The 24,962-nt window shown below is 41.7% G+C and overlaps 1 protein-coding gene and 1 long non-coding RNA gene across 5 annotated transcripts in view; one reads left to right on the forward strand and one right to left on the reverse strand.

Annotated features, from left to right (window-relative positions):
• KCNB2 (potassium voltage-gated channel subfamily B member 2) overlaps window positions 1-24,962 on the forward strand; it is a 197,538-nt gene that overhangs the window by 145,219 nt on the left and 27,357 nt on the right. The gene's annotated exons all lie outside the window — the stretch shown is intronic.
• LOC136008739 (uncharacterized) lies at window positions 3,221-5,412 on the reverse strand. 4 transcript variants are annotated; one of them, XR_010610218.1, is made up of 4 exons: window positions 5,326-5,412; window positions 4,847-4,968; window positions 4,138-4,281; window positions 3,221-3,593 (listed from the first exon to the last, which is right to left on the reverse strand). It is a non-coding gene; the product is annotated as an uncharacterized LOC136008739 (long non-coding RNA). The 4 variants fall into 4 exon arrangements; XR_010610215.1 differs by having other exon boundaries at window positions 4,847-4,990; window positions 5,326-5,395; XR_010610217.1 differs by having other exon boundaries at window positions 4,138-4,303; window positions 4,847-4,990; window positions 5,326-5,395.

Consider the following 24,962-nt stretch of genomic DNA (forward strand, 5'->3'; position numbering starts at 1 on the left):
TCCAAAATGTTCACAAAACACTGCAGTTTCCCAAGCAGCCTGTTAGTGAAAGAATTACACCAGAATGCTCTCCTCTCTGCAAATGCTCATCAGAGGGAAGACTTTGCTGAATACTTCCAGTGCCTAATTAATTGCAGACATCTGAAAAATCACTCTTCATGCTCCAGTATTGCCAGCTGAAGCATTCTGAAATCTCTGGTGAGCTTCCCATAATTATAACAATTTAAAAATAATTACGGATCTGAGAAATCTGTTTTGTATCCTTTTGCTTGCATTTATTTTTGCACAGAGGACTCCATTCAGTCGCCTTAATATAGATATCTAATATCATTTGAGATACGCTGTGGGGGGCTTCCAGGGCATCTGACGTTTGAGCAACAGAAGACCCATGCCTTTCTAGAGGAGTAGCTGGAGGCCAGTCAGGGTCCCATAGGGCATCCAAAATGACACTGGATGCTTTTGTTTAGGTCACTGAATCATGCTCTGACTGTCACATTTCCAAGCTGTTCATTATAATTGCAGAGGTTAAAAGCCAGTGAAAGCTGACACTTGCATATTTTTCACTGACATCTTTACACGAGTATCTTGACTTGCTTGATAATCCCTGCTGCTGCAAGCAGCAGTTTCAAGACTGATAGGCCCAAAAGCTGACCTCTCTGGAAAGCTTTCTCCAATTATTCCTGTGACATATCCATCACACACATGCTTCTAAATGCTTAGTTGTAAATGAGAGAACACCGTTACAGGTGTGTTTCTGAATTGGGAATTAATGTAAACAGGTTTCAAACCCAGCCTTGCTGAGATCCTTTTGTTAACCTGCATTTTAAAGTTTAATTTCTTCCATGTTTCATGCCCAAGACAAAATCCCCTCTTCTGAATTTCAGAACTGCTGAAGTATCCTAACTATAAGGGCAAGATGAAAGTGCTTGAACCTCTGAAAATCAGTGGGGGAGTAAGAATACACTTTTATACTTTGTAGGTTTTAAAATACTGTATTGTGAGGATACTCTTGCCTTCAAAATGTCAGCCTTTCAGATGACTCTGGGCTTTTGCTGTTTCTATTGAATTCTGTTTCACTCTTTTTAAAGACACAAGAAAATCCACAGTGGGTTTACAAACTCATTGACCTCCATCTTCCATTAGCACTCTGGCACTCTGCTGAAACAGGTATGCTGAGGGTGGAGGTATGCTGGGGATTTCTCCATTATGTCTTGATGATCATTCACTCAAGAAAAATAAATCAGTTCTTGTTTTGCAAGTTTTTTTTATAGCTGACTTCCGGTCCCAGAAACTTTTGTAGTGAGGGGAGCACAAGAGAGTGATGAAGGGGTTCAAGATCTTAATTTTCCGTTTCTAGTTGTTTGTTCTGATAATTATATCTTAATCATGCTCATGCTTAAACCAAATCTGAAATATAGTCAATGACCAATTCTGTGCTGTACTTATTTTCCATAATGACTTCTGCAATATTCCTTAATGTTATGCCTACTACATGGTAAAATCCAGCTCATGTTTACTAGACACGAGGCCATTAAAATGACTTTGAATTTCATTCACAGTTGGAGCATGCTTCTTAGTTGAGTCTGTTACAGAGCTCCTGTTGGCTTCAATGCATCCAGTTCAGCACACATATATCACACTAAAAATCTTTCTTCAAATTCCAGCCATCCAGCCAGCCTCTGGCTCATAAGTTTTAAAAAATGGTAATATTGAATCAAATTGTATTATATTGACATAATTAGGCGCAGAGAAGAGGAAGCCTTCTTAATTCTATTATTCCTTCTCAAGTAGCTAATAGAATGTGGCACAGTCTTATCCTCAGTATAGCTGATAATCATTACTCTTAATGTAGCAAAGTTGGCCTCATTTTAAACACTCATGGGCTTTGCCTTCAATAAAGAGGTAAGATAATAGTGATAGAAGTGATCTTCCTTAAATGATGTTCAGGAAATTCTATTAATATGGGGGTAATCTTTTTAAGGGTAATATGTACTGCATATTCAGCGTAAGGCCCTCAGTCACAAGACTCTAATGAACTAATGTTAACACTTCTCTAACCAATATTCTCTTTTATCTCTGGAGAACTTAGAAAGAGGATATAGATTTTCCACTAAGCCAAGCAAGTTAGAAATATCAATACAGTCACTGGGACTTTGTGAATATAGATGTATATTTTAATTTAGTAGCTGTAAATGTTTCAATTTCATGCTTGAAAATATAGAAGTGAAAAAGTCATCTTGAATGAAAAAATGTTTTGTTTAGCTTAAAAAGACGCACCTCATTGCATGTTTTTTTTAAGTGTGATTTCCAAATAGCAAATTAAAGCATTTCATTAGAAAATGCCAGAAAGAAAGGCTTTCAAGAAAGGAAAAATGATTTTTTACAAAATCAGTGCAACTCTGAATATTTCAAGAGTCCCACTGCTGTATTTTTTGGCAAATAAGAAAACTGGCAAAGCTATTTAGGCACAGAAGGGTGCAGATGCTTTTTTATATTTAAAAAATATGTGTGAATAAATTGTATCTCCAGCTCACAATTGCACTTGTGATACCTTTGAAAATCAGAGATTTATCTGCTATTTTCTGCTTTGTGCATCTACACCCAGGTCACTTAGTCTACCCTAACTGTAAGATGAAGAACCTTTAAAAAAATAAGCCAAATATTTGCTTTCACAATGCATTAGGGATAATTTGAGTGTGAATCCCACAAACTCAGAAGAGATCAAATTACCTTGGTCTTCTTATTCATGTTAACTAGTGGATTATTCTCTTGTGTAGTAGATACTGAGGTACAGAGAAACACCTCTACCTTAGTATTTTAGAAATCATATTAACCAAAGAAAAATATACTTAAGGTCTCTCTTTGAGGATCTTGGACAATTCCTTCACCTTTCAGTTGTCCCTTGTGGGATGCCTGACAGTGGGTGTTGTTTTTTTTAACGTTGGCACTTGATTAGTGCAGCCTTCCTACTCTCACAGTATTTTATAAGAGAAAGAGAGGAATTAGAGGTCAAGGGTTTCAGTAGTTACCAAATGTAAGTAATGCTAAACATACAGCAAAACTGCACACAGACCTCCATCTGCCTGCCCTTTCTGTGTATCTGTTTTCCAAGAGAATCTTACATATATATTATGTTAAACATTGTGAATTATACCCCAGAACTAATGCCAAGCCATGATAATTCCCTCAAAATAACAAGTGACAAAAATGCTCAGGGTGAATCACTTACTTTTATTGAGAAATAGCCTTGGTAGCTGAAAAACATCAGGCAAACTTGTGTCTCTTCCAGTGTTCTGTCTGCAGAAGAATTTCACTTTGAGATCACCACTAATAATTGCCTTTCACCCCTGTGCTTTTAAATTAATCATAATCTCTGGTAATAGAACAGATTTCCCAAATATGTTTGGCTCCCCAGAAGCTGGTGCTAGTGGGGATGCTTGTGGAATTTCTTGGGGAGACTCCAGTGGTGGGTAAGGGGACCAGGAATGAGCAGAGTTGGAGCCAGAAAAGCCCATACAGCAGAGCACAGGCCCAGGCAACATGGCTGCAGCTGCTCCCTCATCTGTCTGTAGCTTGTTGGCCCTACGTGCCCCCTGCAGTAAAAGCCAAAGAGCAGAATAAGCCCAGACGAACACCACTCTAAAATGATAAGCCCAGTTATCTGAGGAAAATACTTGAAAGTGATGCTTAGGAAGTATTTCTGCCACTTTCATTTCTCCTAAATTCTGCTGCTACTTTTTTTAGAAAGCCTTGGATGGAATAGTTTGCTAAACTTGGTTAAAGAGAGCCAGAATGGATTTAAATCTGCCTCAATCTCATCTGCCACAATTAGACGAGATCTCATCTTGTGCATCCTGAAAGTATAATGTGTAAATGAAGTCTGGAAAAAAACTATTTTCTGTCTTGCATACTGCTGAACTTAAATTAAAGATGTGAGATCATCAGAAGAGAGGCTGTTCTTCCGTTAAAGCTATCCTGTAAACTTCTACTATCATATTTTTATCACAATTTGGTGGAAGCAAGCACTTGAAATAAAGATGTAACAGGATCCCTGTCATTTGTCTGATTTAACCTCTGAAGAATCACAAGTTCCTCCAAAGAACTGGCTTCATGGATCAGCATAATTTTCTCTCTTACCTCATTCATTCTGCAGTAACTGTTGCTCTAGGGTGATAAATTCTTGTTGGGAAATATTCATCACTTTAGATTTCATCTGTCCAGTCTTCAGAGATTCGGTGTAATGCCATATATCTTCCCAAATGGTGAGATACTGTTCTTTTCCTAAAAAACGTTGAGTACCTTTCTACACAGTCATATATAAGTGAATTAATGACTTGCAATAAATCTTACACACATTCACTGTCATTTCTCAGTAATAATAGAATCAGTTTCCAAGTCTGCACCATCTAAAGCCAAAGAGCACCTAATGTGCCCTGATACCAAAATGAGCCAAAGCACAAATCTACTAAAAGCTCACTCCCACAGATGAGCAGCTCCCAGCCCCTGGGCACACTGTTCAATGGCTCTGCAGAAGCTGGGTTTGAGAGCAATTCTAACAGTAGCTCAGGGGAGGGATAGTTGCCATCCCCTTAATTACCAAGGCTGGTCCCCTTGTTAGTATCATGGAAAAGAGGTGACTTCCTTTGCCAAACAATTCGTTTGCCTGTAATGCTAGACTAACAGTCTGCCTCACCCTAATAAATAAACACATTCAAGGTTAAAATGGAAATCTTCACTGTCCAGAGCCATCAGTCCTTTCTTAGAGAACTTGAACTATGAATTATGAAAGGAATGAGCTATTTTTAATAGAACCATCTAAGCAGAGAAGGCAAAAAAAATCACCTACTTGTTCTTGGTAAATGATACTGGAAAAAAAGAGACAGACACGGGTGGTATCTGCAGCTGAGTATGGGTCAGGGGCATTTCACTTCATTCCTCCCATTCCATGTTTTGCGCAGTCAAGTGCATCTTGCATCAATTAAAACAAAGGCTAATGAACAGAGAAAGCAGAAAATAGGAGAACTACAAGGGAGCTATTTAAAAATGCTTGTCTCAGTCCCTACCTTCACTCATTTCCCCCCTTCCCTGCACTCCTCTTCCTCCATCCCAAAAACTTTTGTCGTGGTTTAAACCGATCCACACAGGTCGTCCACTCACCCCCGCCCCGACCCTCCCCGCTCCCGGAGGGATGGGGAGCACAATCAAGAGAATGTAACTCCCACGGGTTGAGATAAGAACAGCCCAGTAACTAAGGTATAACACAAACCACTGCTGCTACCACCAATGATAATATTGTTATGAGAAAATAACAAGAGAATACGATACCACCGCCGAACGAGTTCGACCCCCCCGAAGAGAGAGTGTGTCCTTCCGGGTAACTCCCAGTTACCTCTCCGGGCATGACGTGCTGTGGTATGGAATACCTCTTTGGCTAGTTTGGGTCAGGTGTCCTGTCTCTGCTTCCTCCCGGCCTCCCCTCGTCCCCAGCAGAGCATGAGACTCACAAAGTCCTTGGTCAGACTAAACATTACTTAACAACAATTAAAAACAGTCGGTGTTATCAGCTCTCTGCCCAGGCTGGAAGTCAAAACACAGAGCTTGCACCAGTTACTAAGAAGGAGCAAAACGGCTCCTGGTAAACCCAGGACAACTTTGCATGCTGTTTGCCTCCAAGAGTTTCATATCTTAACCTTCTCTTTGTTGGCTTTCTATAGGTTTTCAGACTATGTTTATCATGTATTGAAATACCTTTTTATCTTGCACTAAGCATTATATCTAATGCCTGACAGGCAGTATTTGTTCTTCTACCCTTTCCCCAGAGATAGAAGTGAGTACTTGAGAGTTTTGTTTTGAAAACTCATGCACATTAACTAAGAGATATTGTTAATACCCATGTAAGAAGACAAGGTAAAAGAGATGTACTTTCTATTTCAGGTTGGAGGTGTCTGATACTCTTATTTAAATGTCTGAATGTGCCAGCCTTATTCTCTTGTAGAGATAAGCTTTAGCTGTATTATTTCTTTCCATCTGAAGAGTTGCCAGCTGTGGTCTACATCTTTGTGTTTAAGTCAACTTTTGAACACTCAATTTCAGTGAAGAGATGCCTTGAAGATGAAAACCGTGACCTTCACATGTTTCTGCATTGTAGAGGAACAGTGTAGAACACAGCAGCCGGGCTTGACACATTTGCAGTATCTGCGATGCTGAGGAAAACATGCCTCGGCACCCTGCTTTAGCTGGCATCTTCAGTGCTAAAGCTTGTTATGGAGGTATCAGGCATTTCCATAGTCAGAACCTCTGGAGAACAAAGGCTCGAAAGCTGAAGGTGGACTGTAAATCATAAGTGTGGCACTTATGTCTGCTCAAAAACTTGCACTGATTTAGCTAAACATCTTGCTGGATTAAGCCTGAAGCACACCAAAGTATGTTTTTCTTCACAGGTTTTCACTGTTTTAAGTAAAGTGATTTTAAAATACACTCTTAAATTTAACCTGAAAAATTTGCTTTTACAGGAGGCTTCATCTACCATTCCACTAACATATTCATTGTTTTTAAAATCCCTGTTTTTAAAATCCCTCTGTTTTCCCCTCAAGTCTTTTAACTTCCACATTGCATTTGTTGTTTTGTTTCCTCGCCATATTTCTATGCTGCATCACCACCAGATTGAATCTTGATTATTCATTAGTTCCCAGAAAACTATTACATAGCCAATGGCATACATATTTCTTCATCTAATGGATTGTAAAACAATTACATTTTTCTGTATTTCTTTATTTTTACTGGTTTTCAGTTAAGAAATAAGGACCAGATTGTAAAAGGCAAAACTAAATGAAAGTCATCTATCTCAGTTCGAGTTTTATGTTGGTCTAATTGCCATACTTAAAACCACTGCAGCATGCCAATGTTGTGAAAAGGCAAAACGCTCTCAAAAAATGCTGTTTCTTTTATCATAGAAGGTTATGTCAAATATCCGTCTGACTACTACCCACTGCTGGTTTTTCAGGTTGGCAGTGACGAAATTATTACGAGGAACGTAAGGGCAATGAAGAGAGACTACAGGGCCCTGGGACGGCTGGTTAAAGGGTCTGGAGCGCAAGTGGTGTTTGCCTCCATACCTGTTGCAAGCGAGGGTGAAGGGATATATAAGAAGACTCTGCAGGTTAATGTATGGCTACGTGACTGGTGCCAAAGGCAGGGGTTTGGGTTTTTCAGTCACGGGCTGCTGTATGGGACACCTGGTTTGCTGGTGACAGGCGGGATACACCAGTCCCAGAGAAAAAAAAGGGTTTTGGGGCAGGAGTTAGCAGGGCTTATTGACAGGGCTTTAAACTAGTTAGGAAGGGGGGAGGGGATTTAACTGGGCCTGTTGGGGACAAGCCCAAGAGGAACATGCTAGGGATTGAAGGATGGCGGGCTAAGGAGGACTATCAATCTCTTGTTTCACTTGTGGGAAAGGATAGCTCTTTAGACCCTGTCCCGCAGGGGAAAAAGGGTACTAGGACTGGCTCCCTGAAATGCCTGTACACCAATGCACGCAGCATGGGGAATAAACAGGAGGAGTTAGAAGTCTGTGTGCGGGCTAAAGGTTATGATCTAGTGGCGATTACAGAGACATGGTGGGACAGTTCACATGACTGGAATGTGGTCATGGATGGCTATGTCCTTTTTAGGAAAGATAGGTCAGCGAAGCGAGGTGGTGGAGTTGCTCTTTACGTGAGAGAGCAACTAGAATGTATTGAGTTCTGTCCGGGGTCGGATGAGGAGCAAGTGGAATGTCTGTGGGTACGAATCAAGGGGCTGACTGGCACGGGTGATACAGTTGTGGGGGTCTATTACAGACCTCCTGATCAGGACGAAGGAGTTGATGAGGCTTTCTACAGGCAACTGGAAGTAGCCTCGCGACTACATGCCTTAGTCGTCGTGGGGGACTTTAACTACCCCGATATTTGCTGGAAGACTCACACAGCCAGTCATTCACAGTCTAGGAGGTTCCTCGAGTGCATTGATGATAATTTCTTAATGCAAATGGTGGACGTACCAACTAGGGGAGCAGCGCTGCTAGATTTAGTACTCGCCAACAAGGAGGGTTTGGTCGAAGTGGTGACGGTCAATGGCAGCCTTGGCTGCAGTGACCATGAGATGGTGGAGTTTAGGATCCTGTGTGGGAGGAATAGAATACCTAGCAAAGCCACAGTTCTGGATTTCCGAAGGGCCAACTTTGGCCTCTTCAGTCAACTGCTAAGGGAAGTCTCATGGGAAAGTGTACTAGGCGGTAAAGGGGCTCAAGATAGTTGGTTAGCATTCAAGGACCGCTTCTTCCAAGCTCAGGATCGGAGCGTCCCAATGAGTAGGAAGTCAAGTAAGGGATCTAGGAGACCGGCGTGGTTAAACAAGGAGCTGCTGGGCAAACTCAAGTGGAAAAGGAGAATCTATGGATTATGGAAGGAGGGGCTGGCCGCTTGGGAGGAATATAGGACAGTTGTTAGAGGATGTAGGGAGGCAATTAGGACAGCTAAGGCCTCCTTGGAACTCAATCTTGCTAGTCGGGTTAAAGACAATAGAAAGGGCTTCTTCAAATACATAGCAAATAAAACTAACACAAGAGGCAATATAGGCCCACTGCTAAACGAAGTGGGTACCCTGGAGACAGAGGATATAAAGAAGGCAGAGGTGCTGAATGCCTTCTTTGCCTCTGTCTTTACTCCTGCAGACTCTCCCCGAGGGCCCTGGATTTCTATAGCCCCAGAAGGAGTCAGGACAAAGGAGGAGTTTGCTTTGGTAGATGAGGATTGGGTTAGGGATCAGCTATGCAAACTGGACATCTGTAAATCGATGGGTCCGGATGGAATGCACCCACGGGTGCTGAGGGAGCTGGCGGAGGTCATTGCTAGGCCACTTTCCATCATCTTTGGTAAGTCGTGGGAAACGGGCGAGGTGCCTGAGGATTGGCGGATGGCAAAGGTCACACCAATCTATAAGAAGGGCAAGAAGGAGGACCCGGGTAATTATAGACCGGTCAGCCTTACCTCCATCCCTGGAAAGATGATGGAACAACTTATTCTTGACTCCATCACTAGGCATATCAAGGATGAGGGGGTCATTAAGAACAGCCAACATGGTTTTATGAGGGGGAAGTCATGTATGACCAACCTTATAGCCTTCTATGAGGAAGTGACTAGGTGGAGGGATGATGGTAGAGCGGTAGATGTAGTTTTTCTTGATTTCAGTAAGGCATTTGATACTGTCTCCCACAGCATCCTCATAGATAAGCTAAGGAAGTGTGGGCTTGACGATCAAGTAGTGAGGTGGATCGAGAACTGGTTGAAAGGAAGAAGGCAGAGAGTTGTGGTCAATGGCGCAGAATCTAGCTGGAGGTCTGTGACTAGTGGAGTTCCCCAGGGGTCGGTGCTGGGACCGGTGCTGTTTAATATTTTCATCAACGACCTGGATGAGGGAACTGAGTGCACCCTCAGCAAGTTTGCTGATGACACAAAACTGGGAGGAGTGGCTGACACACCAGAGGACTGTGCTGCCATTCAGCGAGACCTGGACAGGCTGGAGAGTTGGGCGGGGAGAAACTGGATGAAATTTAACAAGGGCAAGTGTAGAGTCTTGCATCTGGGGAAGAACAACCCCATGTACCAGTACAGGTTGGGGGGTGACCTGCTGGAAAGTAGTGAAGGGGAAAGGGACCTGGGGGTCCTGGTGGATAGGAGGATGACCATGAGCCAGCAATGTGCTCTTGTGGCCAAGAAGGCAAATGGCATCTTAGGGTGCATTAGAAAGGGAGTGGTTAGTAGGTCAAGAGAGGTTCTCCTCCCCCTCTACTCAGCCTTGGTGAGGCCGCATCTGGAATATTGCGTCCAGTTCTGGGCCCCTCTGTTCAAGAAGGACAGGGAATTGCTTGAAGGAGTCCAGCGCAGAGCCACAAAGATGATTAAGGGAGTGGAACATCTCCCTTATGAGGAGAGGCTGAGGGAGCTGGGTCTCTTTAGCTTGCAAAAGAGGAGACTGAGGGGTGACCTCATCAATGTTTACAAATATGTGAAGGGTAGGTGTCAGGATGATGGAGCTAGGCTTTTTTCAGTGATATCCAGTGATAGGACAAGGGGCAATGGGTGTAAACTGGAGCATAGGAAGTTCCACGTTAACATCAGGAAGAACTTCTTTACTGTAAGAGTGACAGAGCACTGGAACAGGTTGCCCAGGGGGGTTGTGGAGTCTCCTACACTGGAGATATTCAAGGCCCGCCTGGACAAGTTCCTGTGTGATGTACTGTAGGTTACCCTGCTCTTGCAGGGGGGTTGGACTAGATGATCTTTTTAGGTCCCTTCCAACCCTTGGGATTCTGTGATTCTGTGATTCTGTGATCCCTAAGGACTGAATGTTGAAGGAATAAAGGAGTATCAAACTTTTTTCCCAACTATTTTCATTACCTTATTTTTTCCATCATGCCCTTGGTTCCTTTTTCTCTGAAATTAAGTATTTCTTGTGCTTACTGCCCTATACATAAAGGTGTAACCTTGTTCATAATTCCATAATTTCTAAGTCATATGTCCTCCCATTTTCATGTTGTTTAATTCAATGTGAAGTGTTTGGATTCTTTCTACTAATCCTTTTTATAATACTAAGTATGAAAGTTAGGTACTATAAAAACTTCACATCCAATGAAGCCCTCAGGGAGTAACTAGTGCAGTACCGTGTTACTTTAGATGGTTCTGCTTTTCCTTGGTAATGTTTTCTTTAACAAGCCAAAAGAGCATTTTGTTCACTCTCTTTATTTTAGCTGCAGGGTGGGTTGGTGGATGTTTATCTCAAGAAATTTCTTAAGCTTATCTTAAAATACGCTAGCCCTTTAGGTACCAGAAGATAGTATCTGTGAAGATCATACTTAAATCTGGAGTTCATGGGTTTCTTCCATATACAAAGCCGAGAAGCAACAACAACAAAAAACCTCAACAAAATATCAATTAGAAAGCAGAGAGATGTCAAGATGCTTCTAGATTTGAGTGTGACAATTCTTTTTGACCCTGTAGGATGTGTTTGACTTTCCAGTTAGATATGTGGAGACAAAGTACATTTATCTTCCTAACAGTAGGACCATGAGGTGGAAATTTGAGGTACTGCAAGCCTCAAGGACTTTTCCGCTTCCTTCCATTTCCAGCTGTGCTGCTGCTAGCCTCAGGAAGAGTTGAGGAGGAGGAAGGATACCTATTAACTGCCCCAGGCAGAAAAGCTGCATACAAGCCAGTTTGCCTATTTTAAAATAGTCTCTATTCATAATTTGAATCATAAACTAATCAGAGAACTTCAGAACGTGTGTAGGTGAGAGGGTGAATAAGGGTCCTTTGTGCACCTCATCTTGAGAATATTTGTTTGGTCAACAGTTTTGTTAAGTAGTCCTTTCAGCACCTCTGTGATTGTCCTGGGTTTACCAGGAGCCGTTTTGCTCCTTCTTAGTAACTGGTGCAAGCTCTGTGTTGTGACTTCCAGCCTGGGCAGAGAGCTGATAACACCGATTGTTTTCAATTGTTGTTAAGTGATGTTTATTCTGGCCAAGGACTTTGTGAGTCTCATGCTCTGCTGGGGACGAGAGGAGGCCGGGAGGAAGCAGAGACAGGACACCTGACCCAAACTAGCCAAAGAGGTATTCCATACCACAGCACGTCATGCCCAGGGAGGTAACTGGGAGTTACCCGGAAGGGCTAGGGACGGCAGGGTTGGACGAGGTATCAGTCGGTACTCGGCTGGGGGGAGTGGGGTGAGTTATCTGTTGGCTGGTGCTGAGGTGTTGTATTCTCTTCCCTTGTTATTTCGTTTATCATTATTACCATTGGTGGTAGCAGCAGTGATTTGTGTGATACCTTAGTTACTAAACTGTTATCTCAACCCGTGGGACTTGCATTCTTTTCGATTCTCCTCTCCGTCCCTCCAGGAGCAGGGGGAGGGCAAGAATGGGGGGATTGAGTGAACGAGGTTTGTGGTTGGGTTTAAACCACGACAGTGATATAGACAGAAGAGTACGTATCTGTGCTCTGCAGAGTGGGAAGCAGAGAGTTTGGGTGGCTTGTCAAAACCAGAGAACTAATGCTAGGGGGAGAACAGAATAATACTTTTAATAAGTCTTTTATTGGTGGCGGCTACTGTATGAGATGAACATGGTTTCTCTCTCTTGCTGAGCTCATACCATTAGAAAACATTTCTCTTTACTCTGTGTTAACTGTTAACTTCACTCTGTAAACTGGCAGACATCTCTTCTAAGAATTTGGATGTGGTCATGATTTGTATATAACTGATCTTGCTGTTTGAAAGAGGCTGCTGGGCTGTTTCTCAGCATACACCACAAGAGTACTCAGGCTCTCCACATAATAGCACTTTGTCCAGTCACTTGAGTGCCTGGGCTGGAGCATATAAACTGAAAGAGGGAGGATATCATTATAAATAAAATCAATTACATCTTATCTTAGCACTCAAGAGTGAAGCAAGCTGGGACAAAAAACCTTCTTCAGTTTCTGTAGACTTTGATTTGTCAATGTCTTCTACATGACCCCAGACATATACACCCCCCTTCAAGCATCCTGCCTTTTAGCAGCAGGAAAATAGAAGTCTTAAAACTTTTGCAAGTCTTGTGCAGTATGCCTCTAAACATAAGGCTTAGAACACAAGTGCCAGATTCCCCTTTGTACTGTTTGACTTTGGGAAGCCTTTGAGCTCTCAGTAAGTGTTGCCTTTACTTTTAAGCAATAAGCTATAACATAGCAATGTACTTGGGATCATTTTTATTTTATGAATTTTTATTACTACATTAAGGTTATATGAAGAACTGTTCAGTCCTGTTGAAGTTTTAGGACTTTTTTTTTTTTTTAAGTTCTTTTATAAGTCGTATTAATGCATTTATTAAGGTGCTTTAAAGGTAATGAGTAACTAACTTTAGATAGAAAATCAGAAGAAATGTCTTCTGAAAAATCTAAAAGAGATTAAAATGGTCCTTGTAATGAATAACTAAATAGAGAGAGGTCAAGAACCTTTAAAAATCAGAAAAGTTTATCAAAATGTACATATTTTCAAGTGAGCAAAATTAGCTTTTCCAGTACTTGAATGGTTAAACATTTTGGAGCAAACGCCTTTCCCTGTAGGAAAAACATTGTAACATTTACTTCAACTCAGTTATGTCTATAGGGTTGAAGTTATTCCTAATGCAGAATAATTAGCTTTTCAGGGAGCACAGCTTACACCTTTTTGGAGCCTATGTGATTAGAACTGAGGAAATAGGTTCATCACTACTTCTGCTGTTTCATTAGTGAGTAATCATTTGTATCTGAACACACCAGTCTTTGGAGAGTGACTGTCTTGTGGTCAGATATGCTGACCTCTGTGCCTGGCAAAATCTTGGAGCACATTCTCCTGGAAGGCATGCTAAGGCACATGAAAAACAACAAGGTGCTTGGTGACAGCCAGCATGGCTTCACTAAGGGGAAATCCTGCCTGACCAATTTGGTGGCTTTCTATGATGGGGATATAGAACTGATGGACAAGGGTAAAGCAGTTGATGCCATCTACCTGGACTTGTGCAAAGCATTTGACACCGTCCCACACCACATCCTTCTCTCTAAATTGGAGAGATACCAGTTTGATGGATGGACCACTCGGTGGATAAAGAACTGGCTGGATGGCTGCACACAAAGAGTTGTTGTCAATGGCTCGATGTCCGGCTGTAGACCAGTAATGAGTGGTGTCCCTCAGGGATCGATGTTGGAACCAGTCTTGTTCAACATCTTTGATGCTGACACGGACAGTGGGATTGAGTGTGCCCTCAGCAAGTTTGCCGATGACACCAAGCTGTGTGGTCCGGTTGATATGCTGGAGGGAAGGGATGCCATCCAGAGGGACCTCGACATGCTTGTGAGGTGGGCTGATGCCAACCTTATGAAGTTCAGCCATGACAAGTGCAAGGTCCTACACCTGGGTCACAGCAATCCCAGGCACGGCTACAGATTGGGCAAAGAAGAGATTGGGCCCTGGGGAGAAGGACTTGGGGGTGTTGGTCAATGAGAAAATGAACATGGGCCGGCAGTGTGCGCTCGCAGCCCAGAAAGCCAACCGTATCCTGGGCTGCATCAAAAGGAGCGTGACCAGCAGGTCGAAGGAGGTGTTCCTGCCCCTCTACTCCGCTCTTTTGAGACCTCACCTGGAGTATTGTGTGCAGTTCTGGTGTCCTCAACATAAAAAGGACATGGAACTGCTGGAACAAGTCCAGAGGAGGGCCACGAGGATGATCAGGGGACTGGAGCAGCTCCCGTATGAAGACAGGCTGAGGAAGTTGGGGCTGTTCAGCCTGGAGAAGAGAAGGCTGCGTGGAGACCTCATAGCAGCCTTCCAGTACCTGAAGGGGGCCTATAGGGATGCTGGGGAGGGACTCTTCATCAGGGACTGTAGTGACAGGACAAGGGGTAATGGGTTAAAACTTAAACAGGGGAAGTTTAGATTGGATATAAAGAGGAAGTTCTTTCCTGTTAGGGTGGTGAGGCACTGGAATGGGTTGCCCAGGGAGGTTGTGTGTGCTGCATTCCTGGGAGTGTTCAAGGCCAGGTTGGATGAAGCCTTGGGTGGGATGGTTTAGTGTGAGATGTCCCTGTCCATGGCAGGGGGGTTGGAACTAGATGATCTTGAGGTCCTTTCCAACCCTAACTATTCTATGATTTTTCCTCTCATTTACATTATGGTGTGTTTATCACACTTTTAACAATGGGCAGTAAGTGCAGCTGAATTTTTAATTCTTTAGGTTGCTAAGAGGTTGGTTCAGTTGAGAAAGTCAGAGCTGTAACAAGCAACCCTAAACCATTTCATCAGCTTCTAAATAGGACACCCTTAAGCAGAGAGTTCACAACAAGGGACACCCATTTGCTGCTTTATAGTTTGTTTATCAGAGGAGATGACTTTTGTTAGAATAAAGAAAAGCTGACTGGCAGCTCCTCACCTAAGACTGCAACTCAGCTGTGGGATGCAAAAGCACTCCTGCCCTCAGGTTTGGGCGAGCATCCCAGCTGCAGCCTGACTACATATCAGACAGCCCAGGTGCCCACAGACTTCCCTCCCCCGCCCCCTGTGATACAGGTCCCTGTGCCTTGGTTTCTACCAGAAGAAAAATCCCAGTAGGTCTCTCAGGCTGGCAGAGAGGCAGGACAGCAGGGCACATTGCAACACTCTCATCCTGGTCTTGCTGCTGTTAAGCTTAGGTCTGCTTAGTTTTCTTTAGAGGCAGCTTAGTGTAGCAGTTCACACAGGGTCATTCTGCCCATGTGCAATCTCTCCAAGGAGACTTTGCAGTGGAAGGGAAGGCAGTGAAAGAGTCCAGGTACCTCCAGGAAGTTTGTCAATCAGTGTATTTTTTAATTCATTTGGGACTTCAGTGAATGGTATCTACCTAAATGCAGTTGCAGGTGGGTTTTTTTGGCTCTGGCTGTGTGCTCTAATTCACCCTGAATATTCACTCTCACAGAGTACAGGTAAAACTCTTGAATTCATTTCATTTCAATAAAATCCTTACATCCAACTGATTCAAGAGAGGTTTATGCACCTCCCTCACACCAGATGTGCTCAGGTGTATTACTGAGTTAGTACCCCAGCAGCAGTGAAGCACCATAGCAAAGACTAGCTTAGAATAAAAGACAAATAACACTTCCAGAGATAGCTACAAACCTGAGGCTTCTGGTCTTTGATAAAACTTTGGAGGGGGCAAGTAGTTTAAAGAGGCTGAATGGGGAATTTGCATTTTGATCATAACCTTTATTCATACACTGAGGTCTTTTAACTAAATTATCTTCTTCTTTGTCTGTAATATTGAATGTCTACTGTGACCCTAATATTATACAAAATGTAATTTAGTATTCCTTCTCCTTAGGACCCTTACTCTTGTGTAACATACTCAGCTTCACTGAATAGAAAACTTTTAACTTTGTTGTGTACTGAAAAATATAACATGGACATGGGAGGTTGTTATTGTTATTGTTTCCATTACAAGATGCATAATGGAAACGTTTTCTTTTTGCCATTCTTCAATACAATGTCAAGACTCCAGACACTTTCTGATTCTCTTTTGAGAAACACAGAAGCTAATCATGCTATTTTTAGTGGCTATTTTAATAAGTGGCAGAACTTCTGCTGCATCTGACTCAGGTTTATTCATCCCACTGAAAGTTTCCCATTTCCCTAGTGCTCTTCTTACAATGCTTTCTCATCTTGAAGAATACATGCCTTCCACGGAGCAAAAGGGCAGTTGATAACAGGTGCCAGTAAGAGGAGACAAAGAGTCAAACACTTCTTTCAAAGAAACCTACACAGAAGATGCTTTCCTACTGCAGGCCTGAATGGAAAATAACAAGCATGTATCTGTTCTAACAGATGAGGAACAGGCAGAAAACTGCTGGGGTTAGAAACAAGGTTTCACATATATTTTAAAGCTAACTGTGATTTAACCAAAGCAGCAAATCTGATTGCACAAAGTAGATGAGAATCTGTTATATCCACTAAGTAAATGAAAGCTCTGCTTTCTTACAATAGCATATTTCTCACCATGTTCACTAAATAATCCCCATGAATCAAAAACTTACATGCATAACCAGCCTAGAGCTTTGAACTGCACTTTGGAAGTGAAGAGGAAACACTAATGAACCAGGTCATGCAATCTCGCATTATTTGTGGGTTTTGTCTTTCAAGCAATTAGCTCTGTTTCCCACTCAGCTGAATAGCAGTACCTGCCAATGGAAACCTGAGGAGGTGGGTAATAAGGCTGTAAGGAGCCTTACTAGACAAGCAGGTTAAAACTCTCATTTTCTTTTTAGAGATGTGAACAGCAAAAAGCTTCTGGATGAAAATGTTGGACACAGATGATATGATTCCTTGCTCAAGCAAGAGTAATTGAAGGAAGGGCAAGGAAGGGTTACTATTATAATTTGAACAATAGAGAGCATATTCTCTTGCAAGAGACTAAAGGACTTGCCTAGCTTAAAACAGGCTTGCTTAGCCTTCCAAACTGAAGACTGTCTGTAAGCAAATAACAGGAGTAAATATCAGGGAGGAAGACAGCTACTTTAACCATATTGGCACAAGACTGGCTTGCTATACACTTGTTAACAATGAACTTAAGCTAAAAACTAGAAGAATGTTTCTATCAGAGTTGGAATTCTCAGAAATATCCTCCCAGCAGGAACAGTAAGAACAAAGAATATGATGTGGTGTAGGTGGTCTCATGAAGCATAGTCCTATTTGTAGGTGTAGCAGGTGATTTTTTGGAGGTGTTTTAGTTCTGTAGTTGAGGTTCCTTCATCCCTGTGAAAGCCCATTCAAATCAGTTAGCCACTTCTCAATGACTGAAGTGCTGTCTGGATCAGACTCTGAAATTTGTTCTCCTCCTTCCTTCATTTCTGTTTCACTAGCTTCTGTTTTAGGACACAAATAAATGGAGTCCCTCACAGAAACAGGAAAGTCTGCTCCTTTACTCATTAATATAGCAAGCTGGTCTTCACAATATTCTGCTTCCTCCAGGAAGAGTTATGTCCAAAACCATTTTTCCTGTGACTTCAGGTCATGCAAGTCTGCACAAGTCAGATCTGCACAAGAAGTGCAGAGAGTCAGAAGGAAGTGTACACCTTCTGCCTGTGCAAGAGGAGAATGTGTTTGGGCTGGGATGATCTTCCTTGGCAGTGGGGAGGTTTCACTTTGCCTGTTAGTAGATTATGTACAACAGTATTAACAGCAGCTATGAGACAACGTGGGGTTAGATTATGGATTGCTGGGAAAGAGTTCTTCAGCTGTCCTGCAGTGGCTGGTTATGTGAAAGAGAACAGTAAGCACTCATAAAGCACATGGGAGAGTGGAGAAAAGGGGGAAGTGAGGAAAGCAAAGGCAAGAAGGAGGGAGGTAACAGCTCTTCCTCATGTGTCAGGTGGAGACAGCAATAGAGCTGAGGTGAGCATCTGAATTAAGGCAGGAAAAGGCAGCAGGACCCCAGAGGAGCAGAAAAAGAGCAACTGATTCCCAGTGGAGAGAAAAGGCAACTAGCAGGGCTTGCCTGGCATGATGGGCAGGGCAGAGCATCCTAGATGTATGGCTGAAGAAGGGAGGAAGCAATATGGGAAGCCACATAGTTCAGCAGGAGCAGTTTAGCAGGGTGCTGTGCCAGCTCACCAGTTCTTTCAGGGTTTGGTTTCTATTTTGAACCAAGGATAAGCTGTGCTTGTGGATCCCTGACCTTCTCCTGTAGCAACTGCACTCATTTGGCACTGTCAGGAGGAAGCAGTACAGGTAGGTGAAGGCCCCAGAAAGATCAACCATGTAAGAGAAGAGCCCACAACCTTACTGCCTTCAGAGATAGCCACAAAACTGTTTACTCTGGCAAGTGAAAGCTCCCCATCATTTATTTTCACAAGCAAGCCAATAGATTAAAGAGTTGATTTCCACTGCATCCTGTAAAGACATAATAAGGGCTTTTTACTGTTAATGATTTAGAAGTACTTAAGCACTATTAGGATGGAAGACAAAAGATTAAATAGAAAGGACTTTCTCTTCTGCAGTTTTCACCCTTAAAACATCAGTGTTTATCTTCATGAAATAGTTCTCACATATGTCTAAGCACACCAGGAGTGTTGTAGCAGTGCTTTTCTGGATGCTCAAAATCCAATCCCAGGCCCTGATCCCTCTCAATGGCTGAAAACTGTCCATCAGTTGTGTCAGCTCTGCCTTGAGATAAAGAATAACAGAGAACAGATCTGGGGACAGATTGCTGAGGCAAGCTTAGGAAAGGAGCAGCATATTTTCTTCAAGCCAGAACTTTTAAAATATATCTACATACTGGGGAATTTTATGTTAGTTAATCCTCTTCTGTGAGAAGCAGTGATTCACCAGAAATTTACAGGTTATCAATTAGTACAACAGTTGGCCCATTTTCAGTTGGAAAACCAACATAGCTTGCAGATTTACAGCTAACGTCTTAGGAGTTGAGCTTGGCCAGGCATGTATTTTAGCAACATAGCCTCATTTTTGAAAAATATATTAACAAACCCCAAGTATCTAAATAGCATGACTGGACTAAGAAGGAAGATTTTAAAAATTCCATTTATTGGCAAAGATCATGTGACATTTTCTTAGCCATTAGGATGGAAAAGGAACAGACTGGATGCCTGCCAGTCCTAGAAGTGTGGAAAATTAGATGCCATTTTGCACACAAATCAATACAGTAAGTGGGAAATCTCAGGTCTCCCAAACTGTCTGCAAATCTAGCTGCTAATTGCCTCAATTAATCTCTGATCCTGTTTCCACAAAATTATATGCTTTGAATAAGGAGAGACTGGCAGTGTTGTGGATGATTAGAGAATATTGCTTTAATGAGCCTTGCTCAGCCATGAGCAGTTAACTGACCATTAATCTTCAGAAGGAAAGGGACAGGGTCTACACTTACAGAGAGGGGAAGAAAAAATTTTGGCAACAAAGAAGGCTTTTAAAGAACTGCTAAAAATGTGATTAGATGCGCTGATGGTTAATATAACCATTACCCATCTGTGGCATGTGCTAACATTCCTTCATGAAAATCCACCTTCGCTCCTTATGCAGGCTATAAATTTTGCACAGATTTGCTATCTGAAGGAATTAATGCTGCCTGACTCTTTTCTGAATACACTGTACTCCAAATACAATATATGTCAATGGAGGATACTCTGAGCAACAGTTCAGTTGGAAAACATAAAAATAGGTGCAGCATAAAGAACTGTGAAACAAAGGTGAAGATGAGGATGAGGATACTACACATTTGCTTGGAAATGAACTATGCACAAGAAGGGGATTGGGGTTGCCTCTGCTTTCTGCGTACACAGACCCTGGCATCTTAACGTATTTACCTGTAGAGGTAGAGAGGACACAGAGGAAATTACTGCAGGAAAGCAAAGGACAGTTAAGGGTAATTGTAATAGGATTTCTATATATAGTGAGGATGTGAAGCCACTTTTAGCACTTACTCATTCTTTCCTGGTACAGGATGACAAACCGCCTGATGTTTCTTCAACAGCATTTTAGAACAGAACCATTTTTAGGCTTCATTAGATTATTAGTTTATAAAATGTCATGCATTAGGCCATCAAGACAAGCCGAGATCATGGGTATGAGGCTGAATTTTAAACATTCAGGAAACAGCCTAAAAGAAGAAAGGTGGAGGTAGAGCTAGAGAGGTAAAGCATGTTTTCTGTACAGATAATTTTTTCTGTTACCCAGACCTGGAGAGTAAGTTATCTATGTATTTACTCTCAACTGCTTAAAATGGGTCCTTCCACAAAGTTTATCCAGCCTGATCATTGGCTGTTAACAGTAATGAATACCTAAGGGCAAGTTATGATTTTAGAATATTTAACACAGACAGTTTCTGCTGTGCACGAGCTAGGGACTGAGTGATTTTTATTTATCATTTGTATAGCTCCAGGAATATGCATGGAGTTTTCCATGACAAAGGAAAAGGTCAACTGCTGATTTGAAGAGGCTAAAATTGTAATGAGGCATAGTATCTTAAAGCCACGATAAAGCACAGGAGAACAGAGCACAGGAGGACAGGAGTTTCACTGGTGTCAGTCCACAGTATGTGTAGTTTACCGACTGTTTTTTTACACAATCATGTACAAAAATGCATCAGCTAATGTGCTTGTGAATACTACTTGGCATTGGAGGCAACGAACAAAGGAGTACTCAAAAAGGCATGAGGGGTGGAAATTTGTCATTGTATTATATTATAGAGGATGATGTTTCTGATTCCATAATATATTAAAAACAGAGCTTATCAGTTTGGCAACTAACTGACTCCTGGCTGCTCTTCTGTTTAGTGCAAGCCTGAAAGAAATAAAAATCTGATCCCAGCAAATGTACATGATATTGAATGGTAAAAATATTCTGTGAAATTAACTGACTTACATTGGCTGTGCATGATTACCTTTTCCATGACACTATTTCAGGATTGTTAATATTATGTTATTTAGCTGTGGTTTTGAACAGCAAACTATGTGACGTAGCAACATCCATTTGATTTGTGTGTTTGTGTGTTGTCAAAACACGAAATGCTTTTATCAGTTATGCATAAATAACTCAAAATGCCTCTTTGGTGTGAGTAGGATTTTGTCATTCCAGTTTTCTCTCTCCCGTGTTTTCATGTTGTAGCCAGTCAAGCTTTAGTTCCATGCCTTTCCACACAAAGGCACAGGGATAAGTTCTCACTCAGGACTGCTCATTTTGGCTTGTAATCACAACTGACAACAGAATCAAAAACAAAATAACAAATAAATTAAATATTTATGACCTGCTCTTGCTCCTGATCTCATTAGTAGTCTCACCAAGTCACCTCCACACACACACATATGCTGTCCCTTGCACCCTGTTTACTGGCTGCCTAACATCACTTTCCCTCCTTCTCTTTCTCTTTTCCTGCCTGCATTCTTTTGTGATGGCCTGATGTGACATACTACAGACCTGTATATTCAGATGTGTTGAGCCATGTGGTACTCTCATTTAGCCAAGCTACAAAATATTTCACAAATTATTATGAGGGACCAAGTTTAGCTTCTGTTAATATCTACAGCCTCTGTGCTGCATCCTCCGGTGTCACTGAGAGCAGAATCTTTGTCTCTGTCTGTAACAGCCTCACACAGCTGTATTCAATTTTTTAATGCTACCAAGGTTTTTCTAAGCAAGTGTCTTTTGGCAAATGTTAACAGTGTGCTTCAAATAGCAGTCCAAATAGCTACCAAGCCTGTAAGGAGGCTTTCTGATTAATTAGTCATTCAAGTCAGAGAGAGGGGAAGAAATCTCATAGGATTCATGCGACCCTTACATCAGCTTAGACATGGCTTTGTTGCAGAAAATCCCTTGCAAAAAAAAAAAAACCCACATCCTCTCTAATCATTGTACCACTCTCTTCCCATGGGTCTGACCTCTGCAGTGTGTTGTCTCATGACATAGGATCATAGAATAGTTAGACATAGTTGTCTTTCATGTCTGAGATGTACTATAGGACATGAAAGTATGAGATACCTCCTATTCTTGGAAGAAGCATCCAAGAGGAGAACAGTGAGCATATTTTCTCTGAAGGATAAGGGTGTTTTCTCTGGGGTATGTGAAACAGAGTCAGAACCAGGCAGGATGAATGACAACTGTGACAAACCTATCTTCAGAAGTTCTGATTGATTTGATGGGATTTCTCTACCACATGCCCTAATAAAGTCTGGAAATAGATGTGAGCATAATGACTTAGCTTACAAAGTGAAGAACAGCTTTATATTTTGTAAAGATAATTTTTTAATGTTTTTGCCAAATTTTGTCACTAAGAATATGCTTTTAAATGGTCAGACCAAATACACACATACAATATGACAAATCTGCAACTGAAGTTGGAAGGATTTTTCGTTTAGAAGCAAAATGTATTGCTTTGGAAAGGCATTGGATTGATGGATCTTGTGCTCTATTTATTCATGGAACAAGTGACAAGCTTCCCTTCACTGCAGCTTTCTTCATATTCTCAAAGAGAACAGCCCTGCAAATCTACTTACAGCAATGATAAATACTAAAGACACAAGGTCAGAAATATACTGTAATTTGTCTCATGACAATGTTCTATTCCAATAACTTTATACTTTTCATATCAGATGATTTATGACCTTGTTTTAGGTATGTGCTGTAGAGTGACAGTCCTACAATGCAAATATATTCAGAGGCTCAGAATATGAAGTGTATGCTCCAGTCACTGGCAAGCAAGCTCACTTCTAAGACTGTATGCCACGGGGAAATATCATACTGCACCAGTGACAGTTCAGAAATGTCAGTTACTCATTTTTCTATCCAGAAGTCGCTAAAAGGAGCTGTTTAATGAATACAGTGATGAGCAAGTAGCTTTTAGCCCTGCTTCAAACACAGGGTAATTTAATCAAACCCCAAGTTTTTCTTAGAGGTCCTCTGTATCTCAAAGAAAAATTGCATGTTGTTCTAAAGGATCTCATCTGTCTGCCCCAGCATATCTCCTCCTATTTTTTTCTTTTGAGCCACATCTGTTCTCAGCTCATACTTGTCTCTGCCCTTCAGGAAACACAGTCAATCCCTCTGCTCATCCCATGCTACGTTAATAGCTGTTATCTGTTGGCATTAACCATTGCTGCTGAACTGCAGGACTAAAAGGGAAAAGCTTTCTGTGACTGTGCAGAAGCCTAGCACCCGATTCCTTCCTTTCATGCCTGCCCACTCAAGCAATCCTGATGCACAAGCACTACAAGCACAGTTCCCCAGATCCCTGGCACAGGTCTGCATGCTGGAAAAGTCTGCATTCAGTTGATTTCCTTGTGACCATCTAAGTATCCTTTTGGATATGGCCTCGAAATCTTTCTGTGGTTTCCCTATCAGTGATTTACTTACACCATGCCAATAAACCTTACGAGAAACAAGCATGCAAAAGTTCATTATGATAGGACATTGTTCTCTTGCTTAAACTTAGAAAAGCTCAAAACAAATGTTTGTAAAATATTTTTTGGCAAAGAGACTTCTCATTGCCGATACAATACAGTCTCCTTATCAGTTTTCAGGTACCAACAGTGAGAGAAAGGTCTCTGCAAGAAAAAGAAAAACCTTGGTAGTAATCATGGAAAAAAGCTGTAAGAGAGTCTCAGGAAATCCCAAACAGTAGGTATTTCCTGTAGTCTTTTTTATTATAATTGTGCTTCATTCTTATTTTCACTCTGTCCATTCTTAGTTCCAGGAAACCCTTTTAATAGTTATTCCTCTTATCTGCTAAATTGTTTCATTCCAAAGTGTTTGAATTTACTATCTGTATTACCACTTGACACAAAAAGTAAGAAATGGTGGTCTTCAGATACAATTTTTTGCTATGACTTTTTACTTTCTGTGCTAGAATCAATTTCCACCATATCTAGCAAGTCAGAAGGTGTGACTTTCTTTGTGGTGATTTGTGGTAACGAGATGTTCTTCTACATGGAACATAAAACTGGTCTTCAGAGCGGAAATTTTTCAAGAGTAGAATAAAACCAAAGATTATGGTAACTGCTTTCCACATGTTATATTATCGATTTGTGAGCCACTCTTCCCCTTTTAGGTGTTTATTTGGGGAATTCTGAGAAGTAGTGGAAGTTACTGGTGCGTGCACAGAAATGGCTGGTTTTAATCTAGTTGGTTCAGAACTAATGGCATTGAAGATGTGGTACCATGGGATGAAGTTTACCAAAGAACTAATCCTTTGAAGTTGCTGTATATCCTGAGGTTGCTAGCCCTATATCTTCAGTGCAGAGCTTTGGAGTCCTGCATGCAAATCAATGCTGGTAGGGAAAAATGAGGCTTTTCTGACTCATGGCTATAAAAAAATGAGCTTAGAACTTAAATGTCAAAAAAAAAAAATTATTTCTAACCCATCCACTACCAGTGAAATATTGCGCAATTCACATTAGCAGAATTGAAGCTGCAGCCTGAGCCAGCACAGAGGGTCTTTACTGATAACATAAATCATAAGCAATCTGAGATCTCTGAGAACCCTCTGGGAGTCCTTCACCCTCAGTGGAGGAGAATCGGATTGAGGAAAATTAAAGCAAACTGGACATACATAAATGGATGGGACCTGATCGGATGAACCCACAAGTGCTGAGGGAGCCAGGTGATGTCACTATGAGGCCACTCTCAATTGCCTTTGAAAAGTCGTGGTGATCAGGAGAGGTTCCTGTGGACTGGACAAAAGCAAATGTCACTCATATCTTCAGGAAGGGCAAGAAGGGGAAAATACAGACTGGTCTGCCTAACCATAATCCCTGGGAAGGTCATGGAGCAAATCATCCTGGAAGGTGTTTCCAACTATATTAAGGACATGAAGGTGACTGAGACATGGATTTACAACTAACCTGATAGCTTTCTACAATGACATGACTGTCTTGGTGGATGTG

Source organism: Lathamus discolor, chromosome 2 (assembly GCF_037157495.1).
Source record: "Lathamus discolor isolate bLatDis1 chromosome 2, bLatDis1.hap1, whole genome shotgun sequence".
Taxonomy (NCBI): Eukaryota; Metazoa; Chordata; class Aves; order Psittaciformes; family Psittacidae; genus Lathamus; species Lathamus discolor.